Raw genomic sequence first — 237 nt, forward strand, 5'->3', positions numbered from 1 at the left:
ATGATCACATTGGTAGTAAAGACAGCTTTTTTCCACCTACGTAATATCTCTCGTATTCGATCCTCTCTCAGTCAGCAGGATGCTGAAACTGTTACATATGCCTTCGTCACATCTCAACTAGATTACTGTAATTCACTTATTTATGGCCTGTCAGCTAATAATATCAAATGACTACAATATGTTAAAAACTCTGCAGCTCGCTTGATTACCCACACAAGAAAGAGCGATCACATTACC

Source organism: Sinocyclocheilus grahami, unplaced genomic scaffold (assembly GCF_001515645.1).
Source record: "Sinocyclocheilus grahami isolate Dianchi unplaced genomic scaffold, SAMN03320097.WGS_v1.1 scaffold40.1, whole genome shotgun sequence".
NCBI lineage: Eukaryota > Metazoa > Chordata > Actinopteri > Cypriniformes > Cyprinidae > Sinocyclocheilus > Sinocyclocheilus grahami.